General features: G+C 40.5%; 1 long non-coding RNA gene across 1 annotated transcript in view; it reads right to left on the reverse strand.

Annotated features, from left to right (window-relative positions):
* Positions 1 to 5,223: 5,223 nt before the first annotated feature.
* LOC138685611 (uncharacterized) overlaps positions 5,224 to 27,464 on the reverse strand; it is a 223,006-nt gene continuing 200,765 nt past the window's right edge. Inside the window, exons 3-4 of the long non-coding RNA XR_011324908.1 lie at positions 8,739 to 8,908; positions 5,224 to 5,269 (exon numbers count right to left, since the gene is read on the reverse strand). This is a non-coding gene — a long non-coding RNA (uncharacterized lncRNA). The remainder of the gene's footprint in view (positions 5,270 to 8,738; positions 8,909 to 27,464) is intronic.

Here is a 27,464-nt window from a genome sequence, read left to right on the forward strand (position 1 = left end):
CTCTGTGAAGCTGTAGTTGTGTCTGTCTTGTCTGCTGTCAGTCAGGCTCCTGTTTCTTGCCTGTCAGGGTGCAATGCAGGAGTACAGATTCTCCAAGCAATGTCACTGTCATCCACAGTTCCCCCAACAGTCTTGTTCCCTCAGTTGCTGCTAGAGCAGAGGTACAACCTGGTTTGGTCCCCCGTGCTCCGGGCTTAAGATTTTAGGTCTGATCAGTTCCCCAAGAGCGACTGGCAGAGATTTAAAGCTATGGGCTAGCTTCCTCCAACACCATTTAGGGCTCAGCAGTCGTCAGTCAGACCAATCCTGCAACTGAAAAAGGTGTGATCTTCAACAACTGGAGTGATTGCAAAGCTTCCCAGAGGGCCAGGATGGCATCCACCTTTCCAGTCTGCCTGGAATCGGCAGCATTAGATACAGCCAAGAAAATCCATTACCCAAAGCTTTCTTCCAGGCATGATAACCTATTTCTCACGTCGTGGGACAGTGTCCGCATTCCGTGAGGGTCTCTGTCAAGTGTCTACATTTGCAAATGTTTTCACAATTGTACAGACAGCGATTTGCAAAAACTCACAATACTCTGTCTGGTTGGTATTACTGAGAAGGCTTATGAGCAGCTAAGCTTCAACCTGCCTGCACCCATTTGGGGGATCCACAAAGGAAGCCTGCACCAATCTGGGGGATTCACCAAAAAAAACCCCCAACCCTAAGAACAAAACAAAACAAAATTGAAAAAGAGAAAGAAATTCTCCAATCATCTGTCAGGCATGTGGAAAATACTGCTCTACTTCAAGTTTTACAAACAGGAGCCCTGACTTCAAATTCTTGGGATCAAACTCCTGTTTCTCTCAATCACATTAAATGCATTCTTTTCATGTCAGTAGATTGCATACATCACAGAAAAGAAATGGCTCTTGATATCTGTCGGTTTCAAAGTCAGATGATTATGATCAAAGTTTAGCATCTCAGCACCTTACAGGGAAAATCCATGTAGAAATGCGACAGGGGAAGCAAGAGCAGAGCTACTCCGCTTTGATTTCCAGCCAGGGCGCATCTAGGAACTGAAAATACACAGGTATGATCTCTTCCTTGCTCTTCGTGCACCGTGGTATTCATGAGAGAGTCTCAGGGTGGCTGCTTTCCCCACACGCATACCCTTTATGTCTCAACTCATAGAAAACCAACACTTAGCAGGGTGGAAATGCAGAGCTTTTATAAGGTGACTTTCTCCCTTCCAGTAAAATCTTTCTGTCCGGCTATACCCTGTCACACATGACAACAGTCTCTAGCTCAGCTGCTGCAACATCAAAACCCACACGAGACACTGCAGTCTCCCAAACACCGCTCTGTATCACAGCATCTGACTCTTCCTAATTAATTTCCTTTGTTGTACAGAGAGCATCCAGGAGCTAATTGTTCTGATGAGACAGATAAAGCATCAAAGGATGTTTTAAAATGTGTTTAAAAACGTGGCACGTTGACAGTGCTGCAGTCTGAAGCCCACCAGAATTCAACCAGCCTGTGCCAAGGAAATCTGGTCCTTGGGGCCTCGTCAGGGTGTTTGAGCGCTGCCTCGACAGTTCGCCTGTGCAGGGGAGTAGGAGCTCGGTGTGCAGTTCAGTCCCTGTATTTTTGCTTCCTTAGCTGAGGTTGTTGACGAGGATGCAAGCTCTCTCGGTTGTAGGGGAAGGGGTTGTATGTGAAGGGATAGAAGATGATCCCCTGCTCTTTTACTTCCCCTCCCTCCCTCCCCCGCTTACTCTCACTAATTTCAAGTAAGTCCTAAGTGGCCATCAGACAGTAACGAGGTTTTGCAATTGGCAAGCTGGATGGATTTGAACTACTGACCCAAGAATTAAAATGCTCCGTACGTAGTTATCTGTGCGTTCAGAATTTGTCTGTGTCTCACCAGGAGCACAGCAGATAGCTTTGCTTTCTGACCAGATCCTTCCACTTTTCAGAAAAATAACTACCTCAGGTGGAAACAGGATGCTCTCAAGCGCCCACTACCCGATGTTTAAGTTTTCTTTCTACTCTAACAGAACAAAAAAGTGATGTAAAAACCTGTCAGCCCAAACTGTAAAAAAGTTTTTCACTTAGAAGGACTGTTCACATGGCGAACAACAAGAAACACGAAGAAAGGAAAAGCCAAGGAGAGGGAGAGATTAAGACCCTGATACAGTACATAGGCACGTGCTCACCTGGCTTCATGGGACTTACGCAGATGCAGAAGTGCTGTCACGAACAAGACTGCTCTTTGAAACGGGGCCTTGGAAAAGAGGACAGTGGAGAGAGAACAAAGAAAACATGGGAGTCTTTTCAACTATCTGAAAAGGATTCAGGCAAAGAAGAAAAAATGGCTGAAAGAAACAAAGGAAACGGGGAACAAATAAACTGTGCTCAAGATGTTACAAAAGAAAAAAGCAAGGTCACGGTAGCATGGGGAGAAATGCAAGGAGAACATTGAGCTATATGGGGAGAGCTGCTGGAAACTACAACACAGATGAGACGGAGCAGCCTGGCAGAGAACAGGAGCCCTCACACTCTGCAAAACAGCGTGTTCCTTCCTCGTCTCCTGGGCTCCCAGGACTGAGGGACCAGTCCCAATTCCCGACAGCTTTGCAGCAAAGAGGGGCGGAAAATTTTTACGCAAAACGCCTTTGGGGCCTGCAGAATTTACAGCAAGAATCAAGACAGAATTCTCTCCTGTCCCTGGACTGTCAGCGTTTTTTTCGGGCTGGAGGTTGGTGGTACTGTTTTGATAACAAAGCTTGTTGATACAGGTACAAAGGAGGCTCTTGGAGGTCAAACACCACCCTTGGAAATGGAGCGACAAGTTTAACAGACTCACAATGTTGTTTTTGGTGTTTGACCTTAAACAATACGTGAAGCTTGTAGGATAAAAGAAAAACAGAGTTATAAATATGAGCTGAAACAAGTTTTTCAGAGTTCTATTTCAAACGCAAACATGAAAAGGAAACAGAGAAAATAATCACATATGAACAGAAAAAACAACAAAACCAAAAAGCTGCTATTAGAACTACAAGGGGAAAAGTATTCAGAGCAGATATATCGCCTGTCACTTAGTATTTTTTATGATTCAGGCCGAGTAACTGAAAGGACCAGCCAGTCCAATCTGACTGGAAAGGCTATTTTCCCGTGTTAGAGCTCAGACTTTGTTTTAGGTTATTTTCAGCGCTGCTGATGGAATGAGATGAAGAGATTAAGTTTCACCTACACTGCACTAAAGATATGTGGACAGAATTTATCTCCAGATCTGAGCTCAGGCCCAGGCTTGGAGGTACGGCGGTACCGGGCACAGTGACTTTGGTGGGCGCCACTGCAAGTGCTGGCAGCAGGCTCAGCACCTCTCAGCATTTGGCCTTATGCATGGAGGTTTGCAAATAACTTTTGGCCGGATGGTTCTCTCCCAAGGATAGATGGAGTTTCACTGAAAGCGCTGTCACACGCTGTGTGACATTACATTCGTAGCATGGTCTGTTCTCCTGGGGTTTTAGAATTCTTTAACAGTGAGACAAACACAACATCCTTAACATATAAATACCTAAGAGATACAGAGAGAACCAATATGGGAGAAAATGGGTATTTGTAAGGAGTGTTTGAAAACAAGATTTTCTGACCTGGGATCTGATTTTTTTTTTTTTTTCCTAAATGGGGACAAAATGTTAGCATTTACCTTTTTTTTTCCCTTCAACTGCAATTTTGAAAACTTTTCGATCCCATGTTGACTCAATAGTTTCATTTTCGATATACATTTTCAAAGCACATTTCAAAAAATGAAAAGTCATTGCAAAGTAAAACTTCAAGTTTCTGATTTGTAAAAACATCTTCAAAACTCATTCTTAGAAATAATGACATTTCAGCATAATTTACATGGCTCTAAATTTAGAGTAGTCAAAATAGAAAGCTGTTCTTGAAGAAAGTTTTGCAGCTGGATGCAATACTCCCTGTAAATTTGCCATAATGAGAAACACACTGATCTTCTGACCACCCAACCTAGTTAGCCTGGTAACAACACGGGGCAGTCATCAGGATTTCCTCTCCAGAAAGGAAGCGTATTCTGCTAAAAGTTGAGCTCAGGGTTATCATCTCCATCTCACTGTGAGGTGAGGGGCCTTGCCCAAAGACACGAAGAAAGTCAGAGCTGGAGGTGGGTTAGACCTCTGTTGTTGGCGATTGCTAACCATGCATTCAGACGATGGTTTTCCTTTATGGGGAGCAGTGGAGAAGAGAAAGAACCGGCAGTGCATATAGTTTAGAAGGAACCTGAAAGTCTCATTACGATGACAGCAGTTCCTTGGGGGAATACTGCATGAAACTGTCAACGCATCCTCTTGTGATGGGGATGAGATCCCTGGGTGGGAGACTTTTGGAAATTCAGGCACACTAAGTGGAGTAATTGGCCTTAGGACCATGGGGCTGAGCGGAGGGGCGGGAAGGGTGGGTAGGACTAACTGCTGACCTGGTTTTACCTGTTTTCCCATTGTTGACACAAATTTACTTACATATCACCACCCTATTGGTTAAAAAGACTGTAAGAACTGTTTGGGTCTTCCCCCAGATCCCCTTTTCAAACCTGGAAATATATTTCACGCCTATGTCTTCCCAGCCCTACTCTTTAGTCTTCTGTTTACATGATAATGGTGAAATATGGCTTTTTTCACAAGCTAGAAGCCAGATTTCTTTTCCATTCATCCATTATAGAGCGAGAATAAGAAAATGAATACTCTTATATCCATTATATATATCAAGAGACTGAATCTACCTTTTTATTCCAAGAGCTAGAGATGACTGCATAGCTCATGAATTACAAAGCAATTTTGAGACACAACAGCAGCAGAAACAGTAGTAGCGTTTGGCACTATGTACGACACAGATGCGGTATCCAGAGATTGAAAAGTAAAGGGAGTTTCTATCTATTTATCCATTCATCTCGTTACTGTGTGGCTTTTACTTCCAATGTGGGAAAATAAAATCCTCTTTTACATGCTATTTTTTCCATGCATACTCGACTTAAATGCTGTTGATTTATGAAGCCTATATCAGTGGCATAAAATATAACTGTGTCACAGAATTTGGAGAGGTATGTTCAGACAAATATGCTGGAATACCTGAATCTGTGAATTAAGATGCATAGTATAAAAATAATAAATATATTGTTACCATAAATTAAATCTGTAAAGATTTTTTTTCTTACTTGTTGGCAAAGGGAGCGATCTCTCCAGTGTCAGGATTGAACTGCAGGGCACTAATAAAACATGACACAAATAACAAATAAATTTCCTCTGTATTGAATGGTTTGAGATTTATCGAGGTCTCTTATACCAAGATCTATTGGGAGTTGTATAATCTAATGTATAAAATTTATAGCTAGGAGATAAAATGTGGATAAAATAACCATTACCTTACAATATTATTTCAACTCTTGCATCTAATTTGAATATTGTTTAACACAAAACTTGCAGCTTTGGTGGAGAAAGGCATTTACACTGAGTGAAAGTCATGACAGCACTTTGAAACTGAATTATGAAAAAAAGAGAGAGTACATGAAGTTTTCCTGACATTTTACAAGTACATAGATTTACATATAAACTAGTGATCAACTCTCTTTAAGCTACGTGGGGTTTTCAGTCATTTGTACAATGTGGTTTTTTCCAGTTCTGAACAGATTTCTACTCCTTTTAGCAAACACTTTAGGTATCCTATCTTGGCTAATTTAAACTGTATGGAGCAGGTCCTCAGCTGGAGACACAGCACAGAGGTGCACTGATTTATGCCATCTTAAAATCTGGCCAAGTTCAGCTCTGAAAATAAATTCCAACTAACCTGACTGCATGGATGCCAGTGTAAGTGAGTACAGACTGCAGTTCTGATTCTGTTTTCATTCATGGTAGTGTCAGTTCAGAGATAAAGCAATGACTTCCATGTCAGCTTGAATGTAAGCCAGAAGGAGAAAAAACAATTGGTTCTTTGGACCTAATTTTACCTCGGCTTGATTCTGTGTTGATGAAACTGCACTGACATAAAAGTGTGATCACTCCCTATTTATACAAGTATACATAGAAACAGAAATGACTTCACATTTTATTCTACTTCTGTTCCGTTTTGCAGAACTTGCTAGGGCAGATATCGCATTTTTCAGAACTTCATTATCCTTTGATACTGTCAATTTAACTGAAAAATAAATAACCTCTCGTTCAATAAGCATAACGTAATTTTTCAAGAAATTTCCCATATGGAAAATTTGGATACAGAAGATTGCTACCAGCAGTCCTGAGCTTTTTACTGTGAAAGTTATTCAGGAAAACCTGAGATAGAAAAGATCTTTCTTTCCTGCAAATTTAAAGTGGGTCTCCCTATTTTCTGATTTTCAACTACTCTCATTTAAAGAGGTCCTGAAAAACATTTTCACCTGCTGAGGAGACCAATCTGCTTTCCCCTGCAACATGCAAACTTTTTGAATAGAATTCCACATTAAGGTAAGGCACCCTGGAAATCCAAGTCTTCGCTGGAAGCCCAAAGACGTTAGATAGTTGCAGTGATGGGGCAACCTCCCTCCATACTATTAGACCAAGGCTGATTTCCAGAAGGTGAGAAGCAAACAGAGGAAATGGCATCAAGTTGTGCCAGGGGAGGTTTAGATTGTATATTAGGAAAAAATTCTTTACTGAAAGAGTTATCAAGCACTGGAACAGGCTGCCCAGGAAGTGGTTGAGCCACCATCCCTGGAGGTATTTAAAAGACGTGGTGCTTAGGGACATGGTTTAGTGGTGGACTTGGCAGTGTTAGGTTTACGGTTAGACTTGATGATCCTAATGGTCTTTTCGAACCTAAATGATTCTATGATTCTATTCTGCCTAGAGGGGTTAACAATATTAAATAGCTGTTTACCTAGATGTTTATTTATCAGAAAGTTGACACCTACTCTAGATTATTTAACAAAGAACTACCAGCAGCTGTCAGAGGTAATGGTGTGTTTAGTGTTTACCTTGAAGCCAGATGCAATCATTGACCTTGAGGTGAAAGGCTCTGTAACCTCTCCCTAGTTTTCTGAGCTCTTCCAGTTACAGAGTTTAGGTAAGAAGTATCTTGCTGAGCTTCTTTACAGAAACTGTCCCAAAGATTTAACTGCTAATGCTTTCTCTGACTGTTTTTACCACTCTAACCCTTCTCCTCTGATGGGCTTAGGGACTCTGCTGTTCTGAGTGCTATCAATTAGTATAAAATCTGCCTTCTGCTCTTATGTTCAGGCACTTATTTTTAGTTTGTGAGTTTGTGTGTTGCTCAGCAGAGACATGATCCTATACCTATTAAAATAATGGACTGAGGTGTTCCTTCTGTTTTTCTCCTGAAAAAGCATGTGTGGAATGCAGGCTGTTCTAGCCCAGCCATGCACAACAAACATCCCCAAATTCATGTGCTCTGGTGAGGTCAGAGATACACAGACCTTTTGGCCCAAAGGTCGTCCTTTAGGGCTTTGGTAATGATCTGGCGTAATATTGTAGTGTTCATCTTTCTGTCAAAGACAGCTATTTATCTTACAACTGTTTGGTGCCTGCTTTTATCTGTTTGGTATTTGACTGGCCCATGTGCAGAACAGTGCAAGGACAATTTGACAAATACCTTACCCCAAAACCAACCCTTCACTTTTGGATTAAACAGTTTGCCCACAGCATTCCCTGTGGGAGGGCCTAAATAGTGTCAGTGACATGTCAGGAGTATGCTTTTGTCCCTCAAGAGCAGTAATTTGGGCTGGGACACAGGACAGACCTTAATGGTTAATGCAAGTTAATGGTTTGGGCAGCTGGGGTACCTCCTGTCAGTCTGATATTGCATTTTGCTGTCTCTATTTTGTTCTACCTTTTAATTTATCTGTGCGTAAAGTGGGTTTGGTACTTATACTTACCTGTCCATAAGGAGTGGTGTTTAGACCTAATGAATACAGGCTTTTTGAACTCCTTGGATGAAAGAAACTATGTAAGTGCAAATTATCCTCTTGTCTATCGTCTCTGAAGTCTAACCTACTTTGATGTAATTGTGATCTAAGTCGCTTGTAGTGTGTATTATAGGAGGGGTTCTCACAGCAATGAATGTAAGTAAAGCTTTGAGTAACACAAAGTAACTCATGAATGTGTAAGTTCAAACACAGGATGGAAATTATTATTTTAGGCATAGTTCCAGGATTTGGTTAAAGGATCTTTAGTTTTTAAATTACTTGCTCTCCATTTTCAGATACAAGCTAGCTTTCATATCCCCCCTGACTTATTAAAGGCCAGACCCTCAGGCTGGTATAAATCATCAGTACTTTACTGATACCAGTAGAGCTGTCCTGATTTGTACTTAGCTGAGCACCTAGTCCAGTGAGCTGTATTTACAAAATGTAGCCAGGGGCAGTACTCTATTGAGATGGTCAGTAAAAGTAATATGAATAACAGCTACCAAATGCAAAAGCTAAAATTTTTAAATCTTATAGTCTTAATTATAGGGTAACTATATAGGTTAAGCAAACCATCTCTAGATTTGTACCACCATTCACTTTTGACCTTTGCACTAAGAATGCTTTAAGGAACAATTAAGGAGCAATTGTGTTAAGGAGCAATTCCTTATTTCCTTATAAATATATTAATATAAATATTGGTATGTCTATTGTTCTGATGTAAGCCTGAGAAGGGCTGAGAATTAATGTAGGCTTTGAGAAATAATTCCTAGTGTTTTACCTCTGCAGGTGACCCAGTTGGAGTCAGTCATGCAGGCAGGTGAGCAGTGTTCACGCAGAGCTACGTGGATTCCCTTGCTGCACCCTGTCTATTCAGTTAGCGCTGGAACACCGCATTGCTATGGGCTCCTCTCTGCAGGAATAATATTGATTTCTGTTGAAGGCTTTCTCCTAGGAGAAAACAGAAGAAAAGCTTCCATTTTTCTAGTCCTGCAATGAAAAGTTAATGGGGAACAGAGTTTACAGCAGGGGAAAAGGAAAGAAAAAAGAGGGAGGAAAGGAGAAGGGAGCTAAACACAGAGAAAATTTAAAGGATGCAAGGGGAGAAGGATGGATGTCAGAAGGATCTATGTCAGAAAGGTAGTTTTTCAGTTCTATCTCTCCTGAAAAGTTCACTGGCTCGGAAGAACTGAGGTCCCAGCAAACTACTACCACAGAGCTTTCACAGACAATGTGCAGGATTTTTTACCGGTTTTACAATCTCCAAAACCTTGATTCAATCTCCCCAAACTGCTTCAGGAGTACGTAGTATTCCTACAGACAATATGCTACATGCACCTTCCTACAAGGTCAATACTACGTACGTGAATGCAGGAGGCAAGAGCAGGAGAATGGCAGCTGGAACTAGAAGACCAAACCCAATTCAGCGCCTGAGCTGGGTGTTCCATCTCACTCCTAGTTTCCAAGCAGTAGCTGATTCACTATAACAATTCTGCCCAATGCTCTGTCTTTTCGTAATTATTTTTCAAAAAAGGTTCACAAAGAACCTTCCCTTAATGGAAATCATGAGCAGGCAAAATATGCCTGCAGATTCAGGCATTTACCCTATTTGCTGCTCTTCTTTTTCACCTACCCTCCTTCCACCTTCATTTTAAACAAGGGGGACTTGCACTTCATCCCTGTAAACTCAATAGCAAAACTGTAACTGGTTTCAATGGACAAACTCTTTCAATCACAACAGAATATTAATGATACTTACTGCTTTATTAAACTGCTGTATTTTTTCCACCCCATGAAGCATCCCCTCCCTCCCTTTTTTGTTGCACAGAATGACTAATTTAATCTGTTTAATCTGTAGTTAAACACAGTCTTAAACGTGTAAATTCTTTCCCTTGATGATATTCCTACATTTGAGACTGATTTTCTTCACTGCCAAAACATTTTTATGCCAATGAAATTTTTTTGCACTATCATTACATTTAGCCTTAGCTTGTGCAAAAAGCACAGCAGTGTCTCCTTCCAAAATCTGCTTTTAAGGAAAATAAGACTCAGCCAATAATAAGAATGTTGTGGGTTTTGGTGTTTTTTTTTTTTCCAAAGCCGTTCATGAGGGGAGGAGGGGTAATTTTCCAGCACGCTTTCAATTCTGATTACCATAAGAGGCATGTGAAGTGTTCAGCCCGTTGGTTTCAATGCATGCTCTAATGAGTGCGTTTTGGTGCAGACTCTGAAAAACCAAGTTTCTGAAATAAAATAAAAAAAGTTCCTTTCTGTGGAAGTAATCCAGATTAAAAGTAAAGGAGTCTGAAGCCTAGACAACACTCATTCTACCTTCACTGATACCCATTCCCTGGATGTGTAAGTGGAGGCTGGTTGGATCACAACAGGTAACAGACAGGAGGCTGTTCTGCAAGAAGCATGATTTTGTGAGTGTTTTGTTCATATACTCCTCTATTGCTGCCTGGTCATTTTTAGGAACAGGATCCAGCTAGGCTATCAGGACCTTTAGTCTAATTTGTATATTCTTAAGAGCCATCCCACCACAAGAAAATAGCAGTGATACAAATAGCCTTGAATCGTGCCCCTTGTGCAGGGAACTGGGAGGGTTTGGTACTTCTGAAAGTCAGACCACTTATTCAGATACCGAAAAAGACTGAAGAAGTAGTTAACGTCTGAACATGTAAGACCCTGTCTGTGCCTCATTGCTCCTTTGGGGTTTTGATTGTTTGGTTGGTTTTTTGTTGTTGGTTTTGTTTTTTTTTTAATAAAAAAAGGTGACTGTACTTGATAGACCTAATCCCCCTCTAGCTGAAATTGTATCACTGGCTTCATTAGACATTGGAATTAGGCTTGTGTTGCTCTGCATGGCCATATTTTGAATCTCTGCTAGCTAGCAGTGTTCTCAGACAAGCGATTAATAGTGCTAACTATTTTGGTTAAAATTAGGGCAAAGAGACACTCCTTCTGATATGCCATTTAGGTTAAATGCATTCTCCTTCTGTTCAACTTGTCTGATACTGTAATGTTAAGCCAAGAACTTATCTAAGCAAAAAGATTAAGCATATCTCTGAGGAATGCACAACACCATTACAGTTGAATCATGAGGTTAAAGTGTTGCACTGAGGTTGCAAAATATCAGATAGTGAAGAGATTGAAAGGATAAATCCTCACTCATTTAGTGTAGTTGCCCTATTCCACCTGCTAATGAAATCAGTATGTAAAGTGCATTGGAAAGGGGCTCTACATGTTACATCTTTCAGTACAAGTTACATTGCATTCTGCTATGGAAAGTGATGGCTTATTGTAATCATTCTTCAGGCTTGTTTTTCACTTGGGATCAGAGGAATGTAATTCAAACATAAAGAGAGTTGCCAATAATTCATTCTTAAAGAGCCCTATAAAGATATGTGGCCAATACTGTGGCCTCTTTCAGGAAAAATAATGGTCAGACATTTTGCATGAAATTATCATTTCATTAATGTACCGATCGTTCCAAATGCTTTCAGACTTAAGTATGAATTAAACAGTATCATATTCATCTTAGAGCTGCAGATACAAGCTTCATCACCTGCCATAGCATTACATTTTATTCGCCTCTGGAAACAGACTTGTGTTTATGTATTTGAACATTAAAAGCCCAATGAAGAAAAGCACTTCATCACATGCTTAAGCAATTTAGTAGAGCAGGGTCTAGGGTGGGAGCTAACCCTCTCCACTGGTGAGCATTTCAAAAGCAAGCAGACCAATTTTAAAACAATTAAGAAGACATTGTAAGGTGAGACTGCATCAAAGAGTGATTAGACTGCACTGTTACTGGATAATATTAGGGACACAGGGATAGTTTCCAGCCTTTCCCAGCAAGTTTGCATGCATAACCTCAATGTAATATTCCTCTAAGGCAATGCATTCTACAGATGGGAAATACAGCCTGACATTGCCTTAAAATTCAGGATGGTGGTTTTTAGTCGGTTGGAGATGAGGGGTTTCTGCTAAACTTTGCATTACGCAAGTTGTATATGACAATACTTATGTCTTAATCTGCCAGAAGTATCCAAAGGTGGGGTTTTAACAGTCAGACCTAAGGTGTATTGCAAACAGATCATCAAAATAATTTAATTTAGACATTAAGTACGTGCCTTAAGTGGCATCCAAATGAAATTCCCATGACCTCATGGCTGTGGCCTTTGATTCTCTTAAAAGGAGATGAAGATTTCCGTGAAACAGTTGATAGCTATCTCAGAAAACTCTTTGTAGGTCCATGTAAAAACTGTATTTTCTATGAAGGCTGAGCTTCTGACCTCATCATGCAGCTCTGCTGGGTCTGTGGTTTCCAGGCATATCTGCCTTAAACAGGGTCTAAGCACAGCCAAGAGGGGACAGGAGCTTAAATTCTACACTCACTTCTGCCAGGGGTTAGTCCTTGTAGTGCTGATCCCTGAAAAAAAAGTAGTTCCCTAGGCAGGAAGACTAATGAACCTCATTTCCGGTAACTTTATGGCTCGTGACTAATTGGATTTGGCTGTTGGGAAGACAAAAGAGCCATCTGAAATTTTTCTTGCAGCTGCAGCTTCTCTATGGGCTTCTTCCTGAGTGAGTGGATTCTCGGATGTCTAGTAAGGATTCAACTCTTCCTGCTTCCTCTTCCTCATTTGTCAAAAGCACTTTTTCCTGTGCTCACACACCTATTTTCATACAATTTTTTAGGAATGCTGTTCCTACATTCTACCCACATCAAACTTGATTGGAATTGGACAGTAGGTCAGAATATCCTAGTGGGAGTACAGATGATGCAAGAACAGAAGTCTCGCTTCCATAAAAAAATCAGCTTTTGGAGCACAGCCTAGGTCTACAGAGCAAACTCATTGTCCTGTTCCAGAAACAAGGAGTCAGGAGCTCAGAAAAAATGCAAGTGAAGATTGGGCAAGTAGCACTAGCATCACAAAAGGGCTAAGAACCGGGACCCAAATTTGCAGCATGCAGCAGAACTGAAGCGACTCAGGCAGGGATTTCTGCCTGAAAAATTTGACAATTTCTCAACAACCATAACCAGCAGTCTTCAAAACCACTTGGGCTCAGGCGATGTCTTACTATGCTCTTTATTCCCTAGGGAATATGTTTCGTTAAATAGAAATCACTATTACCATGTGGAAACTATAAGAGTGGCAAGAGACCATTGCCTTCACCTCATACCACCCAGGAGCTACCAGACCGCTGCTGACATAACTCTTCGGGGGGGGGGTATGCAGAAGGCAACAGAGGGGAAGATCTTCCTTTCCCCTTTCCTTCTCTAGCTCTCCAAAACTTATGTTTCTCAAGTCAGCTCCTGAGCCACGTCCTTCTCCCTCCTCCCGCCTCAGTGAATTATTTACCCTTCCCGTGTCTCAGGTTTGTCTTCCACACAAGGAAGCCAGTGTTGCGCTAACACAAACACCACCTGTGGCTATCCTGATGGGTACTAGAAAACTCCGGGGTGCGTTATTAGCTGTATTTTTATAGGTGGGAAAATTAAGATGGAGAGAACTTAAGTGACTTGGTCTGACAGGAATCATGGTCCAAGGACTTCATCACAGCATTACCTTACATTACCTTACATTACAGCACACATCAAAATACAAGGCTTTGTGTGACTGGGTTATAGAAAAGCAACAGCGACTTCTGTTGGTAGGGCTGTCACTCGCTTAACAGGTTAGTCTCATTATGACTCAACCTCCCTGCTTAAATTCCTTTAGCAATCTCTGTTTACTGTGATCTGGAAAGTCCAACACAACTTACTGCTAGCTGGCAGAATGCTTTGGGAGTGTGTCTTAAGCTTTGAGATAGCTGAAAAATCTTCTAAGAGCTTTTATGTCTGTTGATGGGTGAGGAAAGAGGCAGCAGAGAGAGAGAGAAGGGAGGGAAAGAACATGAGATCCTTCAAAAAATGCCTGTGACTGGATGTTTCAGAGTACAGGGAGAGAGAAAAGGTTTGGAGATTTCTGGAGGTTTTTTCCCCAGAAAGTTAGAGGTGAAGCAAACAAGTACCTTCAGTCATTTTTAAGGTTGAAAACTACTACGCCAAAATATCCATGAAAAGGAACAAATGAATAAATGCAAGCAAAAAATTCCTAAGCCAGCACAAGTCCTGAAACATCAGTTTAATATGCTCCACAAGTGAAATATTTATATGCATTCAACATCAGATGAAATTTCACAGTGGTTGTCTTACGTAACCACAAGGTTGCATTAACAAGTCTGAAGGTGACAAAAGCATGAATGAATGTGGTAAGCTCTTTATGCATGAAAGAAACAAGGCCAACAAAGACCTAAAAAAAACCCCCCAAACTTTATTTTGTTTTTCAGGCACCCAAGGCAGCAGACTACCTAACTGTATGGTTTTTTGCAGCGTTGGGTTTGCATTACTGCAAACCTTTACAGTCTTATATTAAATTCTAAAAGTGAGTCAGGGATTTTCCTCTTTGCAATTCTTAGCCATAATTCCAGAGGCAGAGAAAGAATTATTTAACAGAGAAAATGAAAATATTATTTTATTAGCACTATAGCCACAAGTGAACATGGGAAACAAAGCAATTAAAGTAGGAAATATGGTATTTTGGTAGAAAATAAAACATATCAGGCATGATAAAAGTCACAGCAACTTAATGTGGACCTACCTAGTTGCTTAATAACTTAAATGTGTCTGTGTATAAACATACACAACCTGGAGAGATACAAGTGTATATAGATACACTGATTTAGAGAAATCTGTGCAGGCTCCTTTGTTGTTGTTGTTATTGTTATTATTGGGTTTTTTGAGACAATCCTGCCCAACATGCTTTCCTGTTTCTGCTCTTTGCAATGATATGAAACAGAGGAGAGCTTAGCCAAAGCTGAAGTGAATGCAACATTTTTTTTCATGGCAATTACAGTTACTAAGTGTTTGGTAAACAGGTCTAGAGTACCCATGCTGCCCATTCCTGAGGCCAGTTTCCCCTCCACTGCAGTTAGCCAGTTCACATAATCCCATTCATGACACTTACTAAGATCTCCCCTACATGCGTTCAGTCCTGGACCTCCAGTACTCTATTTCCTACACTGGATGGAAACCTGATTCTAAGCCTGAACTGTGATTCACAGCCAAATTACGTCACTTAGTCTTCTATCTACATTGTCTTTTTGCTTTTGTGTCTTGCACTTTCGTTCATGATTGTAAAGAGCAACCAGGTCCTTCTTAGACTTTATTCTGCAAGGCTAAGACAACCAAGCCTTTTCATCTTCCTCGTGAGACAACTCTTCAGTCTTTCAGTGATCTAAACACTTTTCTTTTTCCATTTTATATGTCCCAGCTTCAGTTCATCTTCTTGAATAAGACACTTACTACATAAGAGGCATTGCTCTGGCAGCGACCTGTGCCTTGAACAATGGCTCCGAGACATCCCCTGCCTCCACCGCAAACACCCTCCCAACACATCTCTGCATCACATCTGCCTTTCTCGTGGTTGGAAAGCATTAGTTCTCATCTTCACCTGTGGATTAATTACTGCATGGAGATCTTTCCCTTATTTCCAAGTGCCAATACCAGGATGACAGCAAGTACATATATACAACTCGACCACCTGTAATATCACTTACTACAATATGTTATCCCAGACCATGATACTCTGATACAGTGCAAAATAGGGGAAATTAATCTCTACTGTTCAGACCTGTGATATGAAATATTCAACCCGTAATACCCATGTGTTGTTAGAGGGACTGCTGTTGGGCAGCTTTGGATACCAAATTGGTCTCCAATTAGCATTTTCTCTTCTATTCTTTTTCACATCAGGGACCAGCAGGAAACCAATGAATAGCAGCTAAGCAATGAGCGAAATAAAAGCACTTGAATGCAAAAATCATCAAGTCAATAATAATGCTGTTCCTATTATTTAGGGAAAACATAAGTGCTGTATAAATGAGCCTTATGGTTTTGTATGGCAGTTCATAAATACGTAGTTCTGCAGACAGAAATCAAAACTAAGTGATTCACTGCAACAGATATAATTAGAGAACAAGTCTGGAAATACTTTCTCCCTCCCTCCTTGACAAAAATTTTCTTCTCTTCCATACATATGTGATTCTTGTCACACCAGAGAACTATCAGTGGAGCGAATATGAATCCTGAGAGTTACAACAATGAAATATGCAAAAGAAAGAAGAATGCAAGACAACTTTGCAATGTTGATCATACTAATTCCTTCTGTAGCTAAAAGCTGGAGTGGGAATAATTCAAGGTGTAATTATCAAGTTAGAAATTGATGAGCACCCCGTAGGAGCTCAGAAAAACAGGGAGGTAGAAATCAGAGCATCCCCAAGATGTATAATGTTCTTACGTACTAGGTTACATTTAAATACAAAAACGGATCAGCTTCCTTTTCATGCGTATATCTGAATATTTCTATTTTAAAGAAATAAAACCAACCACCAGCAGCAGAGCACTAACATTCAGTAATGAACATTGCATATTAAGGAGAAAAATAATACCTAATATATGCAAACAATCTAAGACACACATATACCTTGCTCTAAAGCCCACTGAAGCTGCTACAGGGATACTCTGTATCAACTTGGAAGGACTTTGGATTAGTCCTAGTTTGTAGGAAAGCACAGTTTGAAGCAAAGTTAGGCTCACAGAAAATATCAAGAGTTGAAGTGTCTGTATCTTTCCAATAATGTTAGCTAAGAAGGGGATTCAGATGCAAAAGATGCAGGAAATTCCATCCCGCAGTCATCCTTTTTCAAAAGGTACTTCAGACCTTTACCCCTTTTTCTGTAAGGGTTTGAAAATACGTTATATTTTCTACCCACAACAAAATGATCCGCATCCCCACTGGCCAAAGGCCTTCAGGGGAAGGACTTGTTCTTTCTTCCCCCACTCCAGTTCATCAGATGGGTAATTCTCACTAATACAAGTCAGAGCCACAGGATGTCCTCTATACGCAGATAGGAAGGTTGAAAGCTCCACAACATGTAGGAAGGTTAGTGGCCCCCTCAAGTATTTTGGGCTATCCAGTGGACTGCCACTGAGCTCCTGCTACCTAAAAAGAGCTCACCAGCTTTCAGTTTTTATGTTGCTTTTTTTCCCATTCCTCCATTTCAAGTAAAAAGTCTCTATAGCAACTGTTTTGCATCCTGATGCATCTGAAAGATGGGGACAAAAGAGATGGAATTTATTTCAAGAAATGCTTTCATTTCCAAAAGTCACTTCTGAAACAGCATGTGCACAACGTACGTGTCTACTTTGTATATACTAAAATGTCCAGAATTCACCCGGATTCCCGTGAGGTCCCACAAAATGCTATGACTAAGTGCCCTATCTGAGATTCCTGATGGGACCTGGCTCAGCAAGCACTGTGCTCCCACCCTCTGGAAAATTGAACCCCAAAGTTTGGTCCCAAAATAATCCAAATGAAGGGTCATGTTCATCCCTCAAACTACACTTTAGCTAGGAGCATGCTGGAAACATACAAGAGCTTTTAGCCCAAGATTTCTCAGAGGTGAAGCATTATTTCTTTTCCATGTGGCAGCATTGCACTGAAGTCTACCATTCATTGCCCACAACAAGAAACAAAGATAGTGAACAACAACTTTGAAAAGAATGTACAGTAACAAGAACTCAGGCATTTAATGTACTTAATTCAAAAGTATTTTGCGTCTAGTTTATAATGAAAGAATATTCAGACAAAAGATTTCTCCCTTAGGAAAACACTGTTCCCCAAAAGCTGCCATTTTGCCCTCACCTTGGCAATGTTTACTTCTCAGCTGCAGCTCTGAAAATTAGCAAGTACATGGCTTTTGCCTTTTAGGCTAATTTAATTAAAAGCGATACTAGATTGTATTATACCTCCTTAAAATACTGTTGTAAGAAACAGCCTGGGGAACCACTCCCCAGCTGCTTTAGAACAATGCATAATTCTGTTTAACTTCCCGAGCAGCGAACAATGCTGGTTTATCATAACTACTTGGAAGGTTGCCATGCCACAACCTAACAGTTCTTTTCTTTATTATTGTAATTTCTTACTTCTTAAACTCAGAGGATGGATACCCAATGGACTGGGGAGAATATTTTGTGTGATTCTGACACCTTTGAGAAAACCAGGCTTCACTGTTTGCTTGTCACTCATCGAACATGGAAAAGCTCAGGAAATACATACACACTCCAATAATGGTGCAGTGCCTTTGGATGTAAGCATCTGTGACATATAGCTATATAATGGTTATTGGGAAGGTGCTTCGAACAGAGGAAGTATGGTGTGTGCAGCTAGAGCACCATGTGTTGTGGGTCTGCAAGTGTATATGCTCTCTCCAAAAACACACATACCATTTTGTAGAGTTGAACTTTTATAATCACATACTTCAGAAGTAGTTCAGCTTCCAAATTATGGGTAGAGCTTATCTATACAGTTAACTTAAAATGAGCATAAACTTCAGGACGAATAGGTATAGGTCAATTTTTATAATAAGGCAGATTTCTAGTGCCTGAAATGTTTATTTGCATATCAAAGGTTACAGAAAAGAAAAACAGTTGGTCTAGCTGGAACTAGTGATAAACTACCTCGTGATCTTAGTTTCATGAAATTACAGTCCATGCGTCATAATATTCATGTAAGTTTGCTTTCATTCTGTTGAACAGCATTGCAAGCATTTAATTCCTGATGGGAAAAAATACCTAATTTCTTTGAAGATAGGGGATTGTAGGGAACATCTCAGCAATCTCAAGACTGATTTTCCCTGCCAGACAGAAAAGCACTGCTACACAGGCTGGTCAGCATCACATTTGACCCACAGGCTAAGAAGGTTTTATTTCACCACAAGCAGAAGAGAATGAGTTGACTAGGAACCCACGTGAGCAGGGAAATGTGCTTAGCACGAATCCTTGCCTGGCTTAGGAAACTGTGGGTACTCAGACCCTCCCAGGACTGGGTCTACTGTATTTTCAAAGACACTAGCAATGGAAATTCACGGCTAAGTTTAACTAGCTTTTTGATAATTTGTCCTGTAGATGACAAGGATCTTCATGCTAAGAGAAACAATAATGAAATGCATGAAAAGATTTCTGCTTTTGGTGGAATGGGACACCCGCAGTTTAAAGAATTATTTTCTTTTTACAGGGGCCTGATTGATTCTAGTATTTGAATACAAGAAGGGTTTGGATTTTGGGGGGATTTTGTTTAGGTTTTCTTACTAGTTTTACAATAATATCAGTGATGACACACTATAATACTGCAGATTTAGAGAAACACAGAAATTAATTAGGTTCATTGTTCTTTTCTTTTTTTCTCTTAGATATTAATTTATCTCTGTGAGTAACAAAATCTGTAGGAGAATCAGACTCAGGTATTTCTATCCATTTCAACCAAAAAAAAAAAAGAAAGAAAAAGAATAAAAGAACCCAAAGATGATGAGCAACATTGTCGCCAATGAAAAAAAATCTTTTACCTTTAACAAAGGCCACAAAATCCAGTGATCTGCACTAATCTTTACTTGGTCAAGATTCCTATTATAGCCAGTAGGAATTTTGCCTAATAAAAGAGAGAAAGCTCTTTCCCCAAAACTGCAGTATTTTACAAAAATGCTTCAAAACCTGCACTTGTAATAGGGTCATCTAGAAACACTTCTGGAATGGTTATACTAGTTTTCCATAATAGTATTGCAGCCAATATTTGTACAAATGTAGACATGAATCAGGTTAAAATTACCCTCAAGTTGACTTAAAAATTCTGGAATCAATATTTAGGTTAGTGATTAATTAAGCTAAATTACTTTAATTAATTAATTAAACTAAATGTATTTAGCTTAAACTTCAGAAGAACCAAAAGAAGGGAATCTTTGGCAGGTGGGGCTTGTCGCTCTTCAGATTTTCTATTGCCTTTTTCTGTGTTTTTAAATTACTACATGGCTTGTCATGCCTGAATCTCTCCAGTCTGCCTATATTGCAACTAGGATATACCAAATAGTTGCACAAAAGGTTCAAAGGCAAGTTTTTTGATTTTTTTTCACCTCAGTATACCTCACATGACACCCAGTAAATTCCTTAATCTCTGCCTACGTATTTGTTTCAAAAGGAAAAGTTACACCACCAACAATAATCCAAGCTCGCAAAAGGTGCTACAAAATTTAATTAACATTTAAGCATGCTCAGTGATCCTTAGGTGACACAGGGTCTGAGTACAGTGTGACTGTTACACCCTGGAGTGGTGCACAACCACGAGAATAAAACTGCCTCTGTAGTACCCCTGATAAATCAGTCTGAGAAAAATGGAAACATGTAGCTCAGATGCCACTAAATTTCTGTAGCTGGGCTATAAAGGCCTTTGTATGTGTGTGTATGCATTCAAACACCAAGCTACATACTGCTGTTATTCTTACTATTCCCATGTATTTTTCTTTTCCTGAGCAGGCTCCAGCAATCAGATGGATTAATGACATGTTGCTTCATAACAACAAGTCAAGTGTTCCTCCTCATGAAAAGATAAAATAAAATAAAACACTTCACTAACAAGATTCATTAAAAAGGAAAGCAGCCTGATTCAAACCGAGATCCAGCCTAGCGCACCTGCTGCACAGCCTGCCTACTAGCTCCAGCTGTGGGTGGCGAGGAGGGGTAAAGAGCTGGATGCAATCCAGCGGTGCTTGCCCGCACACAATATGTTATCCTTTGGAGAACATGCTAGGATGCAGAACAAATCCCCACAAAAGACTTTGTGCAATTTCCATGTTACCTCTTGTTTCCTAAATCACAAAAGAAGGTCTTGTCAAGAAAATGCAGAATTAACTAATGCATTTTTCAGGCCTTCCCATGTTGCTATTTCTCGCCTCCTGTTTTATCCCCCAATGCAAGCTGCTAGAAACAGTAAAAGCACAAACTGCATAAACACCAAGCTAAAGATCTGAGCCTGGTAAGTGCTAAGAATCCTCGGGTCAAATTGATGAACCCTGGGGATGCTCATCTCTTAGTTCAAACCTTCAGCAGCTCCTAGACTCAACCTCCAAAACACCACCAGCTGCAAGCCAATCTATTGTGACATGGGGAGTATTTTAGCATCCATAGGGCATTCCCATCGCTTCCTTTACGCCTGTCAAACCCACCCATACCTTTACCGCGGTTATCACTAGTGACATAAAAAACATGGGAAATGGTTTCAGAAAACTGGTAGACACAAACAAATGGCACAGGTATTTTTTTTTTCTAAAACAACACATGCAAATCTACCACAGGGCTTACTATTTATGTCTCCCGTTTGTCTTGTAATACGGCTATTTGCACGGTTTCCGACATAGGTTGCAATACAGGCAACTGAATGTCATGCTCCTACTGAAACTCCAGAAGCTTTGATTTCTCTCAGCCTGGATTTATGTACCGTGCCTCCTCTTTGTATTCTCTTATCCTACTGATTTTAGTTCTGAGCTGATGCATCTCTAGATGTCATGGCATGCTTTGTAGTGTCAATGTTGTGAATAAAGTACTCAACGGCAGGTGGAGTAACTAACATGCATCCAACACCACAAGTAACAGTTATTTTTCCATACTCTGTTTCTCACAAGAGATTGCTCTGATGGTTCTTAGCGAGCATCAGGGCTGGGACTGAAGACTATGATGAGTCTTTAATCTTGGAAATGACAAATCAAGAAGTCCTAAAATAAAAATGCTGGAAGAGATGGAGAGGGATCTTTCTAAGCCTGTCAGACTGCTAGAGTTAACTAACACTAACTCATTTGTGTCAGAGAACTTCAGGAGGTAAAAGGTATATTTTTTTCATCTGAGACTTTTGCAGTTATCCTATAGGGTGCAGTCATTGCTGTTTCACGCGTTAGGGTCAGATTCCGGGCTTCCTAATCACAAATTCAATAATCTAAGTAGTCCTCTTGAATCACGTGCTGAGTAAGAAAAAATGTTTTGTGAATGCCCTGTGTAATAAGGTACAGAGATCTTTTTGCGGGGCAAGATGAAGAAATGACAGCTTCTCTCCCTACTGAACTTGCGAGGAAAGTGCAGGATACCATGCCAGACACAGACGAGCACAGCGCTAGCGGCACTCAAGCTGTATGCGGCGCTGAGCAGCCACATCTTCAGGCATTTCGTGAGGAGGAAAGGAATTTGGCATGTATGAAGAGAGAAGCTGTTCCAGCCATGAGGGACAGCATGAAAGGCTGGATGAGGAGACAAAGACAGCAGTCAGATAGGAAATGAAGGCAAACTGGTGTGAAAGGGAGGGATGCAGAAGGACTGGGGAAGAGAAGATGGAGCAAGCTCTAGCTGCGGTCTGCTCTATGTGACCACTCCACGGGAACGTGTTACTGAACAAACTTATGAGGACCGACTGAGAAAAGCATCCACCGCACAAGCAATCCGCACACAGAACCTGGGACCCAGTTTCATTTAAATGATTATTTTTCCTTCAGCCCACACATTTGTGTGCTGTTGATGAAGATTTCTTTTCTCAATTAAGTCATAGCAGGCCTCAGCCTAAACAATACCAGTACTGAACCCGTGACCTTTTAAGCCGTGCTGTCAGGCAGGGGGGCTGCAGTAATGCGAAGCAGAGCTGACATCGAACCGGCAGGGTACAATGGCCTCATTATTGAGTTTGCTTGCACTTGTCCGACACTGGGTAAAATCCCCGGAACGACGTCAAGACCTTTTAAATGTCAAGTCTTCCTGGGTCTGGGCACTTGTGCCTGAAAGCTCCTAAAAGAGCAGCAGGATCTGGACTGCAAAGAGTGATTGCAGGCTGTTTACGGAGGAAAGTGAGCAGGGGCAAATGAAAAGAAGAAAAACATGTCTGGGAAAAGAGATTTTTGCAGCAAGCTGTGAGATTTTGCCTGGTAATTAACTTAGGAATCGTGCAATTGTTGCAAACAGTTGACCTGAGTCTGCCCTCTGGGTTGAGAGCTAAATTTTGTATTTACTAGCTACCTTGGGAGAGGTAGAACAGATTGAAAGTAGTGGTACTGAGGAGTATTTATTAACAAATCACTTTAAAAGTGGAGGGCAAATAGCCAATGAAATCTGGCTTGTGAATTTAATATGGTTTTGTCGGCATATGGTACCACTCAGGGGACATGAAGGAGGCATTTTTGTTACATATGTATGTGTGACTGGCAAGAAAGCTGTAATGAGAAGACTGAAGCAAAAATAGATGTTTCTTGTAAATACATTTGAGCAGAGAAAATGAAGCAACACTGAAACTGTTCAAACAACCATTAGTGACAATACTACTTCTTGTGAATGTCGAGCTACACCTTACAGGGTGAACGGTCTGAACTCTCTGTAGCAGAAATGGGAATACACAATCAAACAAACAAGCAAATGCATGAATAGAACTTTTTTTTTGTTGAAGTCACTCGTGCAAAACATTATCAATTGCAAGTCAAGACTTTGGAAAAAAAAAATCATCCACAAGAGAGTGATTTAATATGGACAGACTCATCCCATGTTCCTGATCCAAAACTCCCACAGACTTCACGGGGTGCCCACCCCCAATCTGTTGCATCTTTTTTGTTCTTCAATCAGAGTCCACTATTTTAACAACTTGAGTGTCACTGAAAACTCATGAACTGCAAACAGAGAAGAAAGAGGAAAAAGATGTCCCATGTGAACTTGGAAATGTTCCTAGCATTCCTATTCTACCCTTGGAAAGATTTCAATGGACTTTGGCTCAAGTCTGTGAACATGGGGAAGGTATTAGAACAATAAAAATTTTCAGTGAATGAGTTCTTTTGCACTAATTCCCTAGGAGAATATAATACTTAAAGAGTGCTAGAAGATCCTTGTACTAGGTACTTTAGTTTCGGTAACTGCAGTAACTTCCTTGCAGACAAATCTTTAATCCTTCATTTACTACCCACCACATGCTGCGGACAGTTACACTTGTTTGGCAGAGTATAGGACTGCTTTAACTGCAGCACACAGCCCAGCTGAGCTAGATAGTTGCAGAAGTAGTGTAATGATCAAGAATTATTCTACTTCTTCTGATATCTTAAATCCATGACACATACAGGTAAAATGATACAACTATCTCCTGCAGTCACATTTTTCTTTGCTCCTTATATCTGTTGTGAACTCACATGGAACCAGAATGGCTTCTTTTTTTTTATTTGTTTGGGGTTTTTTTGTTAAATAAGGAACAGAACTCATACCACACTCGAGAGAAAAATTACAAAAATATGAAGTTGAACATGACGCCGTTCCTTCATGGTCTGATACTTTTCAATCTTGAATCAAAGACGGAAAGGTAAGGGGAAGGAAAGCTAGGACCAGTGATTCTTCCATGTGCGAAGCAAGCTCTGCTACCTATTTGTTAGCTATTTGCCTCCCAAAAGCAGCCACAGTGTGTGACCAGAAAATCAGGCCACAAAAGATTACAGCACCAAAAGACAAGACTCATCAACTACTGTTTAGAAAATACTTCCATTATAAGCGTGTTTTCAACGACTCAGAACATTCTTAAAGTCTAAGAAAAGGAAGGGGGTGGGGGGGGAAGACAAGCTGTCCTTGGGCAAAATATCTTTAAATAGTCCTGTGCCCAACAGAGACTTTTTAAGAAATCTCTTTAGCTCTTTTAGAGGTTCCAAGTAATTCTTACAAGTTCATTTGTACTGCCTTATTTATTTTTTATTATTTTGTTCTCTTTAATAAAATTTAGAAGTAAATTCAGATGCTGATGTGACTACCAGTAGCCTTTAGCTTATAGCCCCTCCTCTTTGTTCTTACATTCGGTCTCTTCATTTATCAAATACTGCTACATTTGGTGATCAAATATTTGAGTAGGATCACTATCTATTATTTTACAGCTTTGTGGCTGACATTCACTTAAAAAACTACCGAGTGGAAGACAGAAAGGTAATCTTTTTTGCAGAGCTCCCAGCAAATAGGCATTAATCTAGTTTGAAGATCTCATTATTTAAGTCAAGATTTACTTTTAGTTCTAGGCACATACATGCAAAATGTTCTCAGCAACATCTGATGATTCTTGTAGGATGTCCACTAAGAGGCCATGAGTCTCCTAAAAAAGTATTCATTATTCACCAGTATTCACTGAGATTCATCACCTGTCTGCCGCATTGCCTGCATGCAGTTCATTGTGCAGAACTAAGATTTGAATTTCCAATTGCTTTTACTAAACACAAGTCATACCGTTCATTTCAGTTTCTTGGTTGGCCAAGTATAGCCTGTGAAAGAATCAGTTTGAGCAAACCCTGACGACTGAGTGTTAAAACACCAGGACCTTCCAGTGATCACTCTGCTATACAGATTTGATATTCCCTATCGTGAAGAACATTTCTATATTGGAAGATAGAATACATACCACAGACAAAAAGAGGCACCAATACAGTAAAAAAGAATGTGCTTAAAAATCACAGTAAACACTAACAGACTGTCGGTTTGGTGTGTAATGACCCAGCTGTCATTATTGCCATGGCTGCAAATTCTGCTTGCCTGCTGGGCTGTGGAATGATGTTGTATCGGTTGGATAGCAAGAGCCTGATATTGCTGCTAATCGGCATGGCTGGGAGCGCGCTGCATACAGTGGAGCGTGGCTCCCCCCCCCAGCTGGGCTCTAACCAGCCCCAGAGCAGAGCCCCAAAGGCGGCAGAAGGAGGAGAGGCATCTTTCTTTGGGAAGGCACGTGCATCGTGAGGGTTTGGGGTCTGCTCAAATCCTGCCATAGACACCTTCCTCATCGCTGGGCATCTGTATTCGAAAACGTAGCTCGAGCAGCTGGGGTGGTTGGGGGGGGAAGCAGAGCGCCCAGGGCCCATAAGGCACCCACCGCCCCACTGCTCACAGGTCTCCTTCCTCCAGGAATATCAGGAGCCTGATGGTTTTTTAGAGGTGTGCAACTGCAGCTCCAGTGCAGCATGTGCTGTAGTGTGAAATTCAGCTGTGCCCAGGAAATTCAAGACAAACAACAGTAACTTCTTCATCTTCTCCCCTCCTCTTCCTTTTTTCTCTTTCAACACGGCATCTACCTCTTGATGCAACTGAAACTTGTAGCTGGGGTGTGGCAGAAGTTATTTTGCTAAAGCAGCAGCCTTAAATGTCAAAGAAATCTTAAAATAACTCCAATCTTTGTAGAAATTCAGAAAGAAAACATTTGTAAACTTGAAGAGGAGGGGGAAAGAGGCAGCCTGAGGAAAGTGTGAACAAAAATGCCTGGTTTGATAGCCATGGTGAAAATGCTCCAGAAACAAGAGCAACATCGGTAACTGTACTCCCATGCCAGTCACATACACGCTTACAGCTCTAAATAAAACAAGGTCTACTGACTCTGTGGTCTTTTAAAGAATTAGCTTCTGCTACACTTGTAACGCTTGGCCAGAGCTACCCTTAGCATCAGTGGGACAGGTCTCCACTCCTTTTCACCGTTCCTGCCCATAAAAAATGTTCTTAGAAAGCAACTTTAAAAGTTGTGCATGTTGAATACCTGCTGACAGGAAATTTTAAATTCCCACCACAAATGTGTGAGCCATAAGTGCTTGCTTGTCCATCCAATTAGTGGGAGGAGGAAAAAAAAAAAAAAAAGAAAGTGAAAGAAAGTGTGCTATTTGAGTTCTCCAAACAATCACAACTTAACAACCCAGTTCAATGCAACAATATTTGTAATCAGTCTATACAGTGAAAACAAAAGTATTTTATTGAACACTTTTGAATAATGGATAAATTTAAGGAAATTGTAATCTGTTTTGCTAAGAAGAAAAGCAGGCTAAATTAATTGAATAATTTATTCGTTGTAAATTATGGGCTCAAGTCTGCTATGGTGTCTTTGTATATATATATTCATTTTCTGGCATCTCTGCTGAGCTTGCTAATGAGGATACCAATTAGTAACAATGGTACCGGTGGTTTTATTTTAGCTTTACTTGTCTCTGCATTTCCTGGTTTTGTTTGGTACCAAAAGCTGATGTACTAAAAGGACGTGGATTCTTCCATTAAAAAAAAAAAAAAAAATTAAAATCAGAAAATAATGGAAGTCTAAAAAAATAGTAGCAAACAGACAACTTGTCTGAGCTTTACAGCTTGATCCTCCAGTCAGAAGTCTGAATCCATTTCAGCAAGTGCCCAGGCTTTGGTATAGGTATTTGGAATAAGCCGTCCAATGTTCACAGCTGTTGCTTACCTCTAGTTATGAAACAGTAAAACAGATATTTGACCCCAGTAACAGTGAGACCTCCAACTGAGTGTATGTAAAATAAAGCTTATTCTATAGCAAATACTTATGCTTCTGTAGTGATTTGGAAAGGTACACGCTGCTCATCTGGCTTGGGTGAATCAAAGTAAAGTCAAAGAAAAATCCACCTGAGGCTTCACAAGACACTTACTGGTGTGGCGACTTGAGCCGCTTCATGGGCAGACAGTACGACATGAAGAGTTCGGCAAAGCCCTTAGGTTTTTTAAATTAAATTCAAGTCTTTCAAAAGTTTGAGACAACATCGAACTAAAGAACTCTAGGGTGGAATAATTTGATCTGATTTTATATGTCTACGGTAT

This window comes from Haliaeetus albicilla, chromosome 6, assembly GCF_947461875.1.
Source record: "Haliaeetus albicilla chromosome 6, bHalAlb1.1, whole genome shotgun sequence".
NCBI lineage: Eukaryota > Metazoa > Chordata > Aves > Accipitriformes > Accipitridae > Haliaeetus > Haliaeetus albicilla.